This window comes from Leptonychotes weddellii, unplaced genomic scaffold, assembly GCF_054177405.1.
Source record: "Leptonychotes weddellii isolate Sample4059 unplaced genomic scaffold, ASM5417740v2 HiC_scaffold_742, whole genome shotgun sequence".
In the NCBI taxonomy this organism is placed as follows: domain Eukaryota; kingdom Metazoa; phylum Chordata; class Mammalia; order Carnivora; family Phocidae; genus Leptonychotes; species Leptonychotes weddellii.
Window position 1 is genome coordinate 3,263 of NW_028044110.1, and position 8,026 is coordinate 11,288.

At 41.7% G+C, this 8,026-nt stretch overlaps 1 pseudogene; it reads left to right on the forward strand.

Moving 5' to 3' along the window:
• Window positions 1–7,351: 7,351 nt before the first annotated feature.
• LOC102728627 (large ribosomal subunit protein P1 pseudogene) lies at window positions 7,352–7,687 on the forward strand (annotated as a pseudogene).
• The last annotated feature ends 339 nt before the right edge of the window (window positions 7,688–8,026 follow it).

Sequence of the window (8,026 nt, forward strand, 5' to 3'; positions counted from 1 at the left end):
AGATTAGTACACATGAGCTACTCTGCCTGTAAATATGCACAGAGAAAATGGTTTAACTTAGAGCACTAAGTTTAAAACACTAGCTTTGTATTATTTGCGGGGGCGGGTGTCACAGTGAACCTGTATCTGAATTACCCATCACTGATTATTTTTTAAGTTAAATAAGTAGGACAGACCAAACCACCCTGCTAAGAAACAAGGAGCTTCTGAATTAGATAGGTAATAATCCAAAGGATGAAAAGCATGAACACAGATTCTCATTTCACAAAGGATGGACACCAAAGGTTTATGTATTTTTTACCATTCCTCTCACTTATGCTTTTACTTTGTATTCTTCAATGTAATTACTTAGGAGAAAGAAGATAATATAGGTCAAAGAATAGAATTTGTTTCAAAGAAATGACAGGGCAGTGATAGGGGAAGTGGGAGTTGATACATTTGTTTGAGGAAAAATGCAAGAGAATGAATATTTCTACTCAGGATTATCTAAGCGTTATCAGAGATCAAACAGACATCTGATGAGAACTGAGAGTCAGATGACACTTAGCAAGAGATCTACTGAGCTGGTACCGGGGGAAATAAAAAAAAAAAAAGGTCTCACAGCACTCTATTCACCAAGCAACATTACTATGATGCTCTGCTCAGTTCTCAGTTCTCTCAGGAATTTAGTCATTCAAGCAGACCAGGTCCCTTTTGGGTCTAAAACCATGACAATCATTTTGTTGTAGCTTGTCAGAAATGAAACCAGAAGGTCGACTTGCAGTTTTAATACGTGGCTGACAAGTTTGTTCACTGAGTATTCCTTGGGTGCCCACGAAGCACAATGCCACAGAAACATGGATTTCTGACAGAACAACCTTGGTTTAAATTTGCAATACACCTGCTTGAAGTTCAAAAGAAGCTAAAGAAAGAAAGAAAGAGAGTAAGAAAGAAAGAGGGAAGAAAGAAAGAAAGAAAGAAAGAAAGAAAGAGAGTAAAATGAATTCTTTGGAATTGAATCATTTTAAGTATAACAGGAGAGTTTAATAATGGAACTGTAGATAATCCTTTTTTTTTTAAGTAATCTCTACATCCAACATGGGGCTTGAACTCACGACCCTAAGATCAAGTCACATGACTGTACCAGCCAGGCACCCCTGTAGATAATCCTTTTGAATGTAAATAATCAGTCTCCAATTCACATGAATTTTATAAATTTTTATTCCTACGAATTAGTTTATCTTTTAAAATATAATACAAGTATATTTTATATGTGCATTGAAAAAACTGGAAGCAAATACAGTAAAATGTTAATAGCAATTATCTCTAGGGGATGAGATTATGAATGTTTTATATATTTTTTCATAGGCTTTACTGGGATGCTATAATTTACAAAAGTTATCTTTTTCAAAACATAAATATATGTTCATTACAGAACATCAAGGAAATAGTTAAGTGTAAAGAAGAAAATAAAAATGATATTAGATCTTCTTAATTCAAAGGTCGTACCACATAGACTGACCAAAAGAAGTTGAAATAATATTCAGTTTTTAGCTTCTTTAGATAAATTAGGACTCTACAAGCAGGATTTTCCAATCTTCTAAACTCAGTTGCCTCCTTTTCCAAAAGTAACTGACAAATCAATACAAATTTGGAGGTGAGAGGCAGGAAACAATGTCCTAGTTGGATTAAAAGAACTGTGAAAGTCTATTTCTTTTTTTTTTTTTTTTAAAGATTTTATTTATTTATTTGACAGAGAGAGAGATAGCGAGAGCAGGAACACAAGCAGGGGGAGTGGGAGAGGGAGAAGCAGGCTTCCTGCCGAGCAGGGAGCCCGATGTGGGGCTCGATCCCAGGACCCTGGGATCATGACCTGAGCCGAAGGCAGACGCTTAACGACTGAGCCACCCAGGCGCCCCGTGAAAGTCTATTTCTACCTTAGCTTACTTGCCAGGGCAACAATTTGTCATGGAAGGGGGCAGGAAACGATGTACCTCAAGTCTCCTCAAAGAGAAGAGGGAGGGTCAGGGGACATGGGAGCACAGCAGGGCATTATTTAACAGTACATCCAATGTCAGCAGGGCAGGCAAGATGCTGCTCAAACATGAATCATTCCTTGCCCAGGGTTTCACACTCCAACAGATCTCAGGAATTACCTGGGGCCTGAAAACAGAGATTTCTATACTTCGAATAAGATGTGTACAGTTTCGCTATCATAGTAAGAAACTAAAAGTAAAGATAGAATTCACTACATGTATCAACATAATAAGGTATTACGCACCGCAAAAAAAAGAAAAATATGTTGCCTCAGCAGACCTGTGAAAGAGTCTAAATGAAATAATGTCAACTGATGAAAGAACACAAAATATCATGTCCATAAGGTGATTACAACTGTAAATGTTAAAAACTACTTATATGCACTTATAAGGACCAAACAGGACATAAAATCCCTTAAGTAATGATGAGGTACTCTGTAGTTCTTCACTATTTCATTCTTTTGTTTACAGAAAGAGTTATGTATAAATCAAAGTAATTTTAAAAAACAGTAAATTCAGGTACATGCTGGAACAAGAGCTGTGGACCTCACAAATCAAGTCTTCTTCAAAACTTCTAAATTCAAGTGTGAGGGTGCCTGGGTGGCTCAGTTGGTTAAGCGACTGCCTTTGGCTTGGGTCATGATCCTGGAGTCCCGGGATCGAGTCCCATATCGGGCTCCCTGCTCAGTGGGGAGTCCGCTTCTCCCTCTGACCCTCTTCCCTCTGGCGCGGTCTCTCATTCTCTCTTTCTCAAATTAATAAATAAAATCTTTAAAAATAATTAAGTAAATTCAAGTGTGAACATACTTGAGATCCAAAGAAAAAGATAACTCGCTGATTATTACACAATGACTGTTAGTTTGAGGGTTCCTGATATTTTGGTCAGTTGTATAGAATATCCACTAGGGGTCGCCATTATGTTTAACTAATGATGATGTTACCAGATTTAGTAAGTTGAAGAAAAACCACAAATTTTAATTTCTTCTACAATACAAAGCCTCCCTTCTCAATGATCAACATGTACATGATTTATTGTTCTTTCACAAAGACAGATTTCCATGATGCCATTGTTTGAACACAGTAACAGTGATGACTTGAAAAAGAGGCTGATATTTACTGGTATAAAACTATGCAAAATTTCCTTTAAGAAGATGGAAGAAAGCCAACCTCAGCTTCTTATCTTTCCACTCTGCCTATGATTTAGCAGATATTCTCACCTGCAAGAGTAACAGAGTAAAGCAGGATGGGCTCTGAGAACCAAGTAATGTAATAATTCAACGTTTTAGAGTAAACAGAGCAGATATGCTCACTGCTCTTGGTGCTGGAGCACAGAAAAGAAATTAAATAAGTGATCACCACTTCCTGTATATCTTTTACACCACGTATGGGCTGAAAGGAAAAGAACCAGGCGCTCTGAATGCCCACAGAACGGGCAATTTAGTTTGTATTAGAATTTCAGGGAAGATCTGTTACGTGGAGACACTGATACAGGTTTTAGTAAGGCAAAGAGAGGGAAAAGCCACTTTCTACAAAAGCATGGTATCTGTAGAAGTCCAGAGAGGGAGGAAAAGCCTTGGCAAGTGTAAGAAAGACTGATGGGGACAGCGAAAGAGATGGAGCGATAAAAAATGAGGCTGGAAGGGCGCCTGGGTGGCTCAGTTGGTTAAGCGACTGTCTTCGGCTCAGGTCATGATCCTGGAGTCCCGGGATCGAGTCCCGCATCGGGCTCCCTGCTCGGCAGGGAGTCTGCTTCTCCCTCTGACCCTCCTCCCTCTCATGCTCTCTGTCTCTCATTCTCTCTGTCTCAAATAAATAAATAAAATCTTTAAAAAAAAAAAAAATGAGGCTGGAAGAAAAGCTGGGTTGGGCCACTTATGCTAAGCCAAAAGAGCGGTCTTTGAAGGGATTTAAACAGGAAATGACAGAATAATAATGATAATAACATTTCTATGGCTCTTTAAACTTTCATGACACCATCTCATTTTACCTGCACAATAACATTATCTGATAGACACCATTAAGGGAGGACACCCATCACAGATTAGATTTATTTTTCTATACTGAGAGAATGTCAGTAATCACCTTGAATCATTATAAATGGAGCCTCCACTCCCACCTGGTACAAGAAGGGTGGGTGAGGGTACCGGTAAATCACCTGGGGAATCTTCCTTTTGGAGCTAAAGTTCCATCCCGTGTTCCTCCCCACTCCCTTGCTAAGAGCCTGCCTTAGAAGGATAGGTGATTAACCTCACTGGCTGGGGAAAGGGAGGAAAGAATGAAGAGTGTTTGCACTTGGAGCCTGGAAAAGGGGCCACCCACCTGCCTGATTCCTAGGGGTGGATTCTGAGAGAAAGGGGAGTTAGAGGTTCTGGGTCTGGGAAGTGGCAGGTGTTTGAACCGATCCTGATCCAGAGCTTCCCAGGCCACCTGGCATCAGGAAAATGGCTGAGCATGGAGCTGAAAGAGTACTATACGAAGAGCTCTGCTCTGAGAATTCAAGACGGCTACGTTGGCTGAGCTGAGTAGAGACTGGGTTCCTCCTTCCAGAAAGCATGCTTAACAGTGGGTTGGTACCACTGGTCACCAGGTGAGGACCAGTATTCAAAACTCCCCCATGAGGTACTGAAAAGCAGCAGCAGACTATGGGGCTCTTCCCTTTTGGGTGTGGAAACTGCACTGACCACCTTTTTCTGCTCTAGCTATATCCCAGGGTGTTCTTGAACAATTCAGAGAAGCCCCCCGAGGAAGACAGTGGACTTCCTTCTGATAAGGAATGTGGGAACAGATATGACTGCAATGTGTGTGCACTCCAGACTATAATACTATCCAAACCTAGCAAATGAAAGCACAGAACTGGGACTGGAATACAAAATTCCATGTTTTTTCCATTAGGATGTGATCCTCACTCGGGAAGGAACTTTTAAATCAAAATGGAATAGATAAAATAAAATAGATGCCACCCCCACCCCTCCACACACAAGAGACATTCTGCCTACTTAATATTTATATAGTTGGAAATGATCTGGAACATTCCAAAATGCCATACCTGATTTCAATAGCTGGTTTTAAGTTCATATCCCTTGAATTTCCACAGTTTGTTGTTGAGAACTCTCTTACAATGCTTAGTTTACTGTATCTTTTATAATCCTCATTTGTATATCTGTCTTACCTCTCCTACTTGTAACTTGTACTCCTCCTACTACAAATAACTTGAGGTCAGAGTCTGGTCTTAACTCATCTTGTACCTCCTGCAGTAACCAGCTCTGGGTCTCACAGTGTAGGCACCCACAATTTTGGCTAAAATACATAATTAAGATCTTGTCTGTCTCCTCAGCTCCACCAATGATAGTGAGTGACTGGGAAAAACAAAGACAAAAATGGAGAGATACCAATTTAAAGGGCATGGTCAAATGTTAATATGAAAAGCCTGCTTATTTGTGTATCTCTAAGCTAGGCAAGTTTTATGCAAAAAAAAAAAAAAAAAGTACCTTTCACAATTTTCATACTTATGCACAGTCATTAAGAAGAACAGGGTCGTGGGGTGCCTGGGTGGCTCAGTCATTGGGCATCTGCCTTCGGCTCAGGTCATGATCCCAGGGTCCTGGGATCGAGCCCCGCATCGGGCTCCCTGCTCCGCGGAAAGCCTGCTTCTCCCTCTCCCACTCCCCCCTGCTTGTGTTCCCACTTTTGCTGTGTCTCTCTCTGTCAAATAAATAAATAAAATCTTTAAAAACAAAAACAAAAACAAAAAACAGGGTCGTAAACTGATGGTTACCAGAGGGGGGTTGGGTGGGGGGATGGGTGAAATAGGTGATGGGGATTAAGGCGTGCACAGGTCATGATGAGCACTGGGTGATTAAAATAAAAACAAAACAAAAGGAAGACAGAAAAATAGGGTCACAGACTATCTTCTAGAGGGGTTATCAGAGGCTTCAGAGAGACAGCATACAACACAAGGTTTTCTGTAGTCATCTACAGGCTTGCACAATCTCAAAGGCAGGACCGAATGGGAAAGAACAGTGATGAGAGGGGTGTGGAGCTGCCGGCAAAGGCAGCACGTGGATGCGGACTGGAATACCGGTGAGCAAACACCCTCCAGCAAAATAAGCAGCAATCACAAAAGAAATCCAAGTTTGGGGAAAACCTCTAGGTCACCAGAGTGTCTTACCAGGACAAGCTAGAGAATGTCAACACATGAACAAATTCATAAACTGATAGGTCTTATCCTTAAAAGGGCAGTATGTGAGGGATTGGGGAAAAAATAATGTGCAAACCTAGGCCAAGAAGAACATGGAAAAGGTGAGATTCTATTCTAAAGCAGGAGACAAGCATAATTAAATGAAGTGAAAGAGAGTGGGACAAAGGCTAAGGACAAAGAAGAAAAACAAACACACAAAGGTTGCAGACAGTATCAAATATATGAAGACAGAATGGATTGTTTACACCAATGCCATCAAAAAGAGAAGCTGCAGTAATGTCCTAAAACAAGAGACGTGGGCCCAAAAGAAGATGCCACTACTGAACTTCAAGGCAATTTATTTATTTATTTTTAGGGGGAGGGAGGAGGAGGCAGAGGGAGAGAGAGAATCTTAAGCAGGCTCCATGCCCAGGGCAGAGCCTCACACAGAGCCTGACCTCAGAACACTGAGATCACAGTCTGAGGTGAAATCAAGAGTCAGATGCTTAACCAAATGAGCCACCTAGGCACCCATTCAAGGGCAATTTTAAGTGGTAAAGAGTTGCCAAACAGAGCTGAGTAGGTCTCTTCTCAGACCCGCCTGAAGGAGGGAAGCCTCCCAGTTTGAACACATGGATCAGGCTGTTTTGGTGACCACATGATCAGCTTGCTCGTGAACAGAGAAAATGAAGTACTAAGGTCTCTGAGGTCTTTTAGTTTGATAGAAATTATCTCTGAATAATGCTTACATAGAAATGTTAGGATAAAGAATTCTGATTAAACATGGCAGAATGAACACCTCTATCTACCCCTACTCCTTCCCAAAATGCCACCAGAATGATGATGAAGGCCTGTAGCAGAACAAGAAAACAAACAGTTCAGATACATGCAGGAAGAGAGACAGCACCAAGAGCTGTTTCTACAAGAAGAATAATAAACTGATGGATAATTCTGAAAAAAATGTAATCCTAGTAAAGCGAACGGCTTAGCCGTGAACAATATTTACATAATTATAATAACGTAAGCACTGAGTTTCTTCAGCTGCTGCTAAGGTGCTCAGTCCTTCTGAGGAAGCGAAGACCGCATTAGGGTGAGGTTCTCACTTCACTGGGTGACTTGCACCATGCCCAGCAGTGCCCGCTCAGCACTCGCCCGCACCATGGCCTTGGTCTTGGAGCTCGCCTACAACAACTTGCCCCTCATCCTGCACGGAAAGAGGCGATGGTCCTGGAGGATAAGATCAATGCCCTCATTAAAGCAGCGGCTGTAAATGTTGAACCTTTTGGGCTGGGCTTGTTTGAAAAGCCCTGGCCAGTGTCAACATCAGGAGCCTCAACTGCAATGCAGGGGCTGGTGGACCTGCATCAGCAGCTGGTGCTACACCTGCAGAAGGTCCTGCTCTCTCCACCAGGGCTGCCCCAGCTGAGGAGAAGAAAGTGGAAGCAAAGAATCAAGGGAGTCTGATGGTGACATGGGCTTTGGTCTTTTTGACTAAACCTCTTCTGTAACCTGTTCAATAAAGAACTGAACTCTTAAAAAAAAAAAATGTAAGGGGCACCTGGGTGGCTGAGTCAGTTAAGCATCTGCCTTCAGCTCAGGATCCTGGTATGGAGCCCCTCAATGGGCTCCCTGCTCAGTGGGGAGTCTGCTTCTCCCTCTCCCTCTGCCCCTCCCACTTGTGCACAGGGTCTCTCTCTCTCTCTCAAATAAATGAACAGAATCTTAAAAAAAAAAAAAGCACTGAATGCTGATTTAACAACAAAAGTAACATATTAAGGATATAGCCCACAATTAAGTATGAGGTGGGAGATGTGAAAGTAAAGGGGAAAAGGGA